The 9,373-nt window shown below is 36.5% G+C and overlaps 1 pseudogene; it reads right to left on the bottom strand.

Moving 5' to 3' along the window:
* Positions 1 to 5,352: 5,352 nt before the first annotated feature.
* On the bottom strand, positions 5,353 to 8,778 carry LOC120359441 (annotated as a pseudogene).
* Positions 8,779 to 9,373: the final 595 nt, after the last annotated feature.

The following is a 9,373-nucleotide window of genomic DNA, read 5'->3' as shown; positions in this document are numbered from 1 at the left end:
TCGAGCCGAGGTAAGGCAAAAATAAGAGATTTGAACGCGAGGGACGCGCGGGTTCTCTCGCGGGCCTTGCACCATTGTCCGTTGTCCCTCGCGGAGCGTGGATTGAACAACTTGAGGGAAAAATTGACAGCTGACCCTCGCCCTTTGACTCGCTAGGGGTTTTCCCGGAGACAGGTCGACGGGGTCGAATGTCCCCGTTTCTTCTCTCGCTCGGAATGTTCAAGTGGAATGTCGCCTGCAGACCGACAATGCATCTTGCGTGCGCGCAAGACGTTTTGCCGATCTACAGGGTAAACGCTAGGTATCCCTGGTGAACCCTCTTGATACGACGAAGAAATACATACTATTAATTATTGACGCGGGTAAAAAATATGTAAAATTGTTTGCGGTCAAAACGACAACGACACGCAAAACTATTGAATGTTCGAAGGAATATTTTAAAATTTATAATAGGTTAATGTAAATTACAAATTAATATTTATTTTCCAAAAATAACGTTTCAAAAAATATCTTCTGTATAAATACTTATTATATTCACTGTAAGTACAGTGAAAGTTAACGTATTAAAATATTTGGACTTTATATAACTATCAATAAAGATTTATAACATTTTTTTTTTTATAGTTGGGAAACATCTTTATGGGTCCCCGCGCTTATGGGGACAGGACGCAGGGTATGTGAGACTCTTCGACCTAGACGTGGCCGGCATACTCACTAAAACCCAACTTTTTTCGGCGTCCGGGGACGGATCACGGGATCGAACTAAGCATGCACCGCGATCCGTCCTAGCCCAAACGAGTCCCCGCTCGAGAGCAGAAACCCTTCTCCGGAGTTAGCGGCCAAGACTCGACCGAGGTCGAGCCCCAGCCGCTCGAACCGGGATGCCAAGGGTGCGACGGGCCCCCGTGGAAGAGGGCCTTAGGTTCGCACTCCCGCATCCCAAGCCCCAGACGGGTCAGCCGGGCAACTACCCCGCCGCTGATTCTGCCCGAGGCGTACCTCCTCAACAGTGGAGGGCCCTCTGTCCGATCTAGTCGGCGCTACGAGGATTCCCCTTCCCCACTGTTCCTTCACGGCTATTTCTCCTTCTCCCTTCTTCGAAGAAGAGGGAAGGAGGGAAATCTAACCTAACTCTATTTTAGTTGTAATTTGGCTAAGGATATCAAATTGACCACGTTGCAATATTAGATTTAAAATTAAACTAAAATAGAATTAGGAATTAGGTTGGGTTAGGAAAAATACGGGAACGGGGTGCAAGGAAAGGTTCTCTGTACTACACGTAAAAATTTTTTTCTAACTTAACCCATAATTTCAAATCTAATATTACAAATTTCGACAAAAATAGGGGTAGGTCAGGTTAGAAAAAAATACCGGGAGGGAGTGCAGGGGGAGGGGCAAAGCCCCTCCTCCGCCCAAGCGTTCTCTGTACCACATTTTTATGTGTATATGTGAGTATATGTGAATGTATGTGAGTATATGTGAGTTATCGCTTTTAATTTTCATAAACTTTTTATGATTATAACTTTTTAATGGAGGGCAAGCGACGGCTAAAACTTGTTAGACGTTACTCAAGGTCATGATCTTGACAACATATGTCAAGGTCAAGGTCATCAAGGCAACCTCCCCTATTCGATATATTTATCGATAGTAACATTTTTCTATTTTTTTTATCAATTTTACAATCTCTTTCTTTTAATATTTTTATATTTTGTTGTACTCGTTTATTGTTTGTAATATAAATGATAAATATTTATTATTGAATTTATTATTATTTATGATTTCAAGTTTTTGTACTCTATGTAGCAATTAATAAATTAAAGCAAATTGTAAAAAATAAATAAACAAGTACCGCATCTAATTGTAAACGTGATTTATTCACACTAGGTATCACCTCGAGATGGCCGTTTGTCATCAATTGACATTGCATAAACAAAATTAAATGTTTTTAAAAACCAACGTCATTTCGGTCGGATTTTGTATATGTATATGTATTTAAGTTGGTATCACAGCCTTTCATTTCATTTAAATTAGTTTTTCTTCTTCGCTTTGTCTTCAAAATTTCTTCCTCCTCATCAAAATCACTGATGTTTGGAAAACCAAACATCTTTAATAGTATTTTGTTTTTTACATTATTGAACTCGGGTAATAAAATATTCGAATTTGTTATAAGCAATGGATATTGCTCGAGCCATTGCTAATATCCTCCACTGAGAAAATTTATTTTTGGAGATTTCACTCCTTAGAGACCATTCTTCTAAGATGTATTTTAAAAAATTTATATGATACAAACACAGAAATGAAGACAGAGTCTCTTGTGTAACTTCCAGTCCAGCAAAATTAGGTCATTTATATAACGTATAGATCGCTCGCGAAAAAAGTTAAGCAATTCCGATTTTCAAAACATTTTTCGAAGTCAGAAACTAATCTAAAAGCAAAAATCCATCATAAAAAATTAATATAAATTCAAAAAGAATTATAATAGAAAAAAGTACAGCACAAATATCATAAAAATATCTTGCTTTCCTTACTTTAATTTCAGACTCTGGAATGTTAATTATCCTGTTGGATAATATTTTTGATTTCTCATGATGAACTTTCTGTCTGATATCAATGATCAGATACTCTTTTGTATCAGATTATACAGTTTACTGCAAGTTATAAACACATCACAATTCTCACTTGATGTTCCTAACTCGTTCGTTTGTATCTTCATTGGTCTTAGTCAAAAATTGATCAAAAACTTAAATAAATAATTGGAGCAGTCTCTAGGGTTTCCAAGACTGTGAGAACTTTCAAATCCGAAACGGTAGTCAGGCGGCAGTCAAGGGGTGAAAATGAAAGCCATGAAGTTAGTTCCAATGCGATTGGTAGAGAAGAAGAGGGTATTATGGCTACTGTCGACAATATGGTTACCCCTATTATCTCCGTTATTAGATGACGTATTCTAACAATTGCTTATGGAGTTATTCATTTAGTAGCCTGCCGTTTTTTAGTGATATTAATATGACAATACATAATAAGTGACAATTGTTATAAGGCATTTTTACTTTTGAGCACTTCTAAACTTTTTCAAGGTTCACCTTTAACCTTTAATTACTCATACTTTCTCATTATTCTTAAACTTGAGTGTATTATCACACGAATATACATACACTTGAGTGTTTTTTTTATTATTTACCTTTTTATTCAGCTATACACATTTTGAGTTATACAAAGTTAAAACAATAACATGAAATTTTATTAATATGGCTTTTTAAACAAAATTTTTATATTGAAATATTTCTTCAATAAATCGATCGTCATTCTAGAGAGCGGTGTTTAGAAACATTAAAAACATTATTTTATGCTTGTTGTTTAATGTTAAACAGGGATAAAATGACATTTCTAACTAAATTTCTAATGGTATTTTTAAAGTTACTGAACGCAAGAAAATTCTATATTAGAAAAATTCTAAACAATGGAAAATTAAAAATACATAATTTTGTAACAAGATACTGTGTTTCTTCTAAACTAAACTAACTTTTTTAAATTATTCTTATAGATAGCCATATTACAACCACTTTTTTTCTGCCACCGATTATGCAAAGCATTAGATTTTTATAAATCATGTCCTAAATAATAAATATCTCATTATTTTGAGCCTAGAATCTGTCAAACAACATTTTGACAAATGTAATCGTTCAAGTTTCAATAGAAAATTTTAATTATAAACAAAATGATTCAATAAAATGAAAATGGGTGCCATATTACCCTCTTCTCCTCTAATAAAAGTGATCCAAGTGATCCAAGTGCTTTTGGAGCATGCGACGCAAACGTGTGTGTGTGTGTGTGTGTGTGTTTTTCACGGTAAGCAGATAATGTTTATAAAGACTAGATGCTATAAGTACACGAGAGCAAACAAGGTAGAGAGAGAGAGCAGAAGAATTTCGGTTTTCGCGCGCAGCAGTGAATCTGAGAAAAACGAGAGAAACGACCAAATATCTAAAGAATTGTATGTATAAACAAATGTCAGAAGACGGATCTCTCATAAAAAAAAGAATACGTCCCGACAATATACAGGCAAAAGTGTGTGAAGATATTAACAAAAAAAAAAAAATAATAAGTCCTATCCAGGATAAAACTTTTTTATTATTCCTCCTTTCTAAAATCGTTTTAAAATTCATAAATTTTCATACACATTTCGCTGTGCGTCTACTACAACAACAGTTTCTTTTTTTTTTTAATTACAGTTATTCAGTTAATTACCTAAAAGTAAGAGATACAGTAAGCGTAATTATTTTTATATGTACAATATATGCAAATAAACAACGATAATCGTAGAACGACTTCTACGATTTGTAATCATTCGCAACATTATTTTACTCGCAACGATCGTTCTTTGCAACAAACTTCTCGAAATCGTAATAAAATAAAACAAAAAATAGAGATAAAGCAGTTTGAACTTCTTGGTTGGAAGTAACAAATAAAAGCAAGGCTTTTTGTTATAAATTTCTAGAAAACTTGCTTTTGCAATAACAGATCAATTGTTATTGATAGATCTTCTCGACTCGCAATAAAAAGTCTACGAAATACAGATGGTTGATAGCAAGATTTAGCTGTAAGCTCGCTACCGCGAGAGTTTCTTCGAGAGCAGGCGTTTTATATGTAGATAAACCAAGAATGTCCAAGAAAATTCTTGAGATACAATAAGCGTAATTATTTTGATACGTACAATATATTAAATTTTTTTTTGTTTCATTCTATTACGATGTTCTCAATGATACTTGTTCTCAATAATCACTGCCTGCATGTTCCAACTTGTAATAAATAACGATCGTTGCGTAATCAAATTCAGCGTTCACACTTTTACGCAGTTATTCTGTTTGTAATAACAAAAAAAGCACAATTATTGGTATAATACAATATAAGATTGGTACAATAAAGTAATCTCTGTTTCTCTGCAAGGTATTTCAATTAAACCACTGTTCTCTTATTCTCTCTCTCTCTCTCTCTCTCTTAATGTATTAAAAGTATCATTAATTTAGAAAAATCATCTTGTCTAAAAAACACACCATGTGTGTTTATAAAAATAAAGTATACAGTCGACAAGTTTTCAGTTCACGATCGTAAGGATATTCTCTTGTTCTTTTATATGCTTCTTATATTTTTATACTGTTTTGTAATCTGATGAAGAAAGCAAAAAAGCAAAGTGTTCTGTAGAAAGATTAAGAAACTATAGCTGTATTGTTATTGATATTACAATCAAATAAAAATTTATTCAACAAAAAAACAATTTATTCATAAAATATTCTTGATAATTCGAAGATATACTTATTAAAAATTTGAGAAAGTCATGCATTAAAAAAATCTACTTTAGATGTTAATATCGATTCGGTTTTGTTTAATATTGCCAGTCTTACAGTTGTTGACTTAACTAGCAAATCTCAGCGAATTTAATGTTTCGTTATAATATTCTTCTAGTGGAGATATATTTAATATCATTAAAATTTTAGAATTTCCTCCTAAAGAAGGTATGACAAAATGAGTCAATTTAGAATTTCGGTAAGGAACGTGTTCCTATTTTTTCGAAAGAGCTGAAATGACATTGCCGAGATTTGCTAATAATTTATTGATGTATTTTGTCTTTGGTGTGGCAGCATCTTCTTTTGAACTTAATCTTTTTGAACAGGCTAGGTCGATTAAATGTAAATCTCCTCGTGTTAATATTTTGTCTCTATTTGTAGTTAGCCTTATTTTTGTGATGGAATGTGATCTCGATGATCTACAATACAAATATGAATTATTATATAATATATTATTATTTGTATACGGTTGCTGAACCGTGTATTCTATATTAAATTATAAGTTAATCTCAATTATATCCCAATAAAGATTGTATTATGTTTCAATAACTATATTATTTAAATTTAATTAAAAAAGTAAACTTACCAAAGTAAAAATAAACTTACCGTTTTTTTTAAACGGTAGCTATCCTCGCTCGGTTGCGATGCGCTGTTCGAAGGTGTTCATGTAGTCTGGTGGCCAACCATCGCCGAGGGATCTCCTACAGAGATCCCAGCGTGGATTGGTCGTCCGTGCCGCACGGGGTTACCGGACCATCGCCACCAGGGCGGCGATGCTGGTGGCCGGAGAGCTCCCGTGGGCGCTCGAGGCGCGCATATACGCTTTTGCCTACGAGGAAAAGCGTGCGCGTCTTCGGGGCCCCGGGGCTCCCCGGATACCGCAAGAGCAGGAAGTGTGGCGCCTCCAAGCGAGGAGGCGCGCTGTCAAAGACTGGGGCGAGAGCCTGACCTTAGATGGGCCGGGCTCTCGCGTCCAAGGTCCGTGGATTGGCGTTGGAGGGGAAGGAAGGTCGTTGCATAGCCGCCATTTTCGAGACAGCGAGTCAGTGTTAGTGTATGTACGTAGATAGTAAGGTACTACAGCTATTAGTTGTGTGAGTGAGCGAGTGTGCAGTAAAAGTATGGCCGCCGCCATTTTCGTTCCACATCGTTGAAGTGGATGCAACGACCTTCCTTCCCCTCCAACGCCAATCCACGGTCCTTGCTCGCGTCGTCGGCGCCATTGGACCCGTTCTGATGGAATGGATGGGCCGGCGACGCTTCGGATCCCTTACTTACAGGCTGGGGCAGGTGCTCACTGGGCATGGTTGCTTCGGTGAGTTCCTGCACCGCATAGGCCGTGAACCCACCAGTGTGTGCCACCACTGCGGGGCTCGGGTGGACTCGGCGGATCACACCCTGCTGGAATGTCCGGCATGGGACGGTGACCGCCGGGTTTTACTACGGGCCCTAAACATCAACCAGGCTGACTTCTCCCTGGAGAGCATGGTGAGTGCCATGCTCGAAGGGGAGGAGACCTGGGCAGCCGCGCTCTCCTTCTGCGAGTCCGTAATCTCGCAGAAGGAGACCGAAGAACGACGGAGGGAGTCGGTCCCAAACGCCGACCCCTGCAGAAGGAAAAGACCGAGGAGAAGGGCTCGGGCCTTTGCCGGGTTTTATAACCTTCTCCCCCACTAACAGTCACGGGCTGGAGGGAGGCACGGGCGAATCAGCCTGGCCCTCCAGCCCGTGGCTGCTGGGAGCTGAAGGGATGGGGTGCGGGGGCACCCTATCCCATTGCACGCAGCTCCTCGGTAGGGGAGACCGTTGCGTGGTGGTCCGGCAACGGTCTCCAGTTAGGACGATCCTCTCCCTAGTGGGAGAGGGAAGGGGCTCGGGGGGGGGGGCGCCCGTTGGAGTATGCCTCAGCTATCCCGGGGCGCCCCCCCATGACCCATGTGAAGGTGGACCACCATGGGGTTTTAGCCGGTAAGAGTCCGGCATAACCGCCTCCCTTCCCCCCGGAAGGGAGGGGTATCCATGAGGATTTCCCCATGTTAAAAAAAAAAAAAAAAAGGGGTGTTTATGTAGTCCTTCTGGCCTATGTACTTTTTTTGTTTGTACATTAGTAACGTACAAATCTTAATCCGCCATTCGTATTTCATGGACTTTTTGTGTACAAGGTGTTGTTTGCCTATCTAGGAGATCAATAATTTTCTCGTTATAAATTTCTATAAAGTTTACTTCTATTTCACACTTGTAATTCATAACTTCCAAATTTTTTTTTACTTGAAATATATGACGTATCGTTCTAGGTATCATACCTTCGGTCTCACATCCACATTCTCCTTCCATAGTGTACGTTTTTCCAGAACCAGTTTGGCCATAAGTAAACACGCAAACGTTATATCCTTTAAATGTTAATTGCATTAAAAGGGATAATTCTTCAAATACATCAGCTGTGATGCGTTGGGTGTAAACATTTTATCAAATAAAAATTCTTGCTTTATTCCTCGCGGCTTAACACTGCAGATAATTGCATCTGATCTATCCGATTTACTCACTTGAATATTGTAGTTATCTATAAAACTTATAGTACACAGGTAACAAAAGATAGTTTTATTTAAATATACAAATCAATAACAAAAAAAATATTTTTATTTATAAAAATTGCTGGCAAAAGAAGAGCAATAAAATGATATGAAGATACCATTCAAAACAAATTAAAAAAAAAAGTTATTACTAATTTCCAAACTTAATTTTAAAACTAAAACTTCACTAGAACATAACTAATTTTTTTATCATATATTTTGTGTAGATTTTTAAATCTTGAATTATAATACACAGTACTTGATTTTCATTACTTCTAATATTATTAATTTTAAATTCGATTCTTCTAATTTATATTAGATTCTTCTAATTTTAAATTCAAATAATCTAATTTTAAATTTGATTCTTCTAATTTTAAATTTGATTCTTCTAATTTACAATTCAATTTTTCTAGTTCTTCATTTTTTCTTTTCTGCGTTCCCAATTCTATTCGAATAACTTTACACTTTTGCTTATATTCATGCTTTAATGCTTTTACAGGTGGCTCATTACTCTGTTTATGAGCCAAACAAGATTCCATCTGTTAAATAAGTAGAAGTAAGTTATTAATATTATATAAATTAATAAAGACCTTATATATGTTCTTGTGGTAACGTACCGTGGTTGAGCCCTTGTTTTTGCACTTAAAAGTGCATTTGCACCTTTCAGTACAAAATTCATGCTTTGTATAACATGAAAACCTGTGATTACTGCAGGTGCTAATGCCGCATCTCGGGTAATCCCTCAAGGAAGACTTTTTATTTAAATTATCCTCTATATTGAGCCGTCTAAAAACGTATAATAGTAAATAAATAACAAATATTTAATATACTATTTTCACTTGCCCATTTGATGTACACTCAGCCATGTTACTGCAATCTATAAAAAAAAACAAAATTTTACAAACATTAGTAGAAAGAAGAGATGTATCTCTGTATCTCTAACGTTTCTGAACACCGTCTTCTAGAGCAACAATTGATTTATTATGATAAGAGATAGAACTCTTCGGGTGGCTATCAGAACGCAGAGATATTGGAGAAATTCACAAAAAAAATTTTTCTCAAAAATTTCGAACTTTAACTGATATAAGTCTTTCGTTTTTCACTTTAGCGATTCGATCCATCATGATAAAAGTTAGAACTCTTCTGGGGGCTATAAGAACTCAGAAATATTGGAGAAATTCGCAAAAAAAATTTTAGTCAAAAATTTCGAACTTTCACTGATATGAGTATTCCGTTTTTCACTTTAGCGATTCGATCCAACATGATAAAAGTTAGAACTCTTCTGGGGGCTAAATGAACTCAGAAATATTGGAGAAATACGCAAAAAAAATTTTACTCAAAAATTTCGATTATTGACTGATATAAGACTTGCGTTTTTCACTTTAGCGGTACGATCCATTATGATAAAAGTTAGAACGCTTCCGGGGACTATCAGAGCACAGAGATATTGGAGAAATTCGC

This window comes from Solenopsis invicta, chromosome 13 (assembly GCF_016802725.1).
Source record: "Solenopsis invicta isolate M01_SB chromosome 13, UNIL_Sinv_3.0, whole genome shotgun sequence".
In the NCBI taxonomy this organism is placed as follows: Eukaryota; Metazoa; Arthropoda; class Insecta; order Hymenoptera; family Formicidae; genus Solenopsis; species Solenopsis invicta.
The sequence above is the reverse complement of the archived record's forward strand: the minus strand, read 5'-3'. Positions and strand labels throughout refer to the sequence as shown.